We start from the raw sequence: 1,451 nt of genomic DNA on the forward strand, positions 1-1,451 counted from the left end.
ATACACGCATACACTCACAACATTTACGTTAAAGTTTAAATCCTATTGTTCTCATTTTCATCAGAATAAATTTTTTAAAAAACTAACGAGAATAATATACATGAAACAAAAGGCAAAAGAACAGAGAAGAAATGAAGCGTCTAATAAATACCCCACACTTTTTCTACACAACCAAAATCACCAAAACTTCAAACAAGGAGGGCTCATTTTTCGAAGCGCTCAGTTGAAAAGTTTACTCCAGTGAAATCATTAATCTCTGGAAAACAATTTCTCACAACTTTCTTCTCCCTGTGCTGGAGGTCACCGCTTAAGTCCACACACGCAACGTGTGGTACAAACCCCTTCTCATTCATTAGTAGTTCAAACCCCCTCCCTTTCCTCTATGTCATTCGTCATCGTGGTCTGTGAGCAAAGACAGTACCGGAACAAGATGGGTAATCTTTCTTCCCGTCACTGTGACGTAGTGACTTCCGGAACACTGATCACTACGTCACTTCCGTCGTGTGCTATCCATAATTCACGCCCTGTCATCCTACCGTGGCTATGTACTAACTACAACATTTCTCACAGATCGATATATATATCGCTAACGGTTTGCCTGTAGAGACAATGTCCAGAAACTAACAATGATACACAGTTAACTGTGGTGTCTGAACTTTTTACACCAAAAAGGAAACTCTCACAAAGCCCACACATTTTTAATGCCCACACGAAAAAAAACCCTCATCTAATTTGATAAGTTTGGCGAGAAATTATTTTGTCTTTTCTTTTCTGTTTTTTTTTCTCTCGAAGTCCCACTTTCTGTAACCTTATCCGGGATTTGCAGACGTTCAAGACAGTCACATTCCGATTGCTTTGTGTAAGAATCGGCCAAACGTGGCTTATACATGGGGTCTTACCACGAGCAGACAATTTGCACAATACAAATTATTATATAATAGATATTTTGAGGTGACTAAGGAATTTATACATTATGTCACAACAGACACAAACTTAAACCAGAACGTCAGAAAGTGGATATAGATCACTGTAGAGATTATGCCCTCAGATCAATTAACCCTATGCGTATGCCCTGGGGTCATTTTGTAACCCCGGGGTTGTATTCTTCACATTTTAGAATACTTCTAGTATGAAGATATCTTTGAAACCTTTAATATTTCTCAAAAAATCATTTTGACTGGTTGCTTTGCAAAGCGTCTGGATCGGGTTAACGAGTAATTTATTTCCTCTTTGGAAAGTGGTGGCACAGAGTTCCCCACGTCCTATGGATACGATAGTAAAACACGACGTTCGGATAGGGCTAAGAAGAATGTTACCAAGCTAGAAGAGAGTATCACTACGTTCTACAACAACAATGTACTAAGGTTTCCTCACACACCGAAATAGCAGAGAGCCCATACGTTGCTTTGTCTTACTATGTCGGTTGAGGCATAAAACTGATCCCATAAAAC

This window comes from Aplysia californica, unplaced genomic scaffold (genome assembly GCF_000002075.1).
Source record: "Aplysia californica isolate F4 #8 unplaced genomic scaffold, AplCal3.0 scaffold00057, whole genome shotgun sequence".
NCBI lineage: Eukaryota > Metazoa > Mollusca > Gastropoda > Aplysiida > Aplysiidae > Aplysia > Aplysia californica.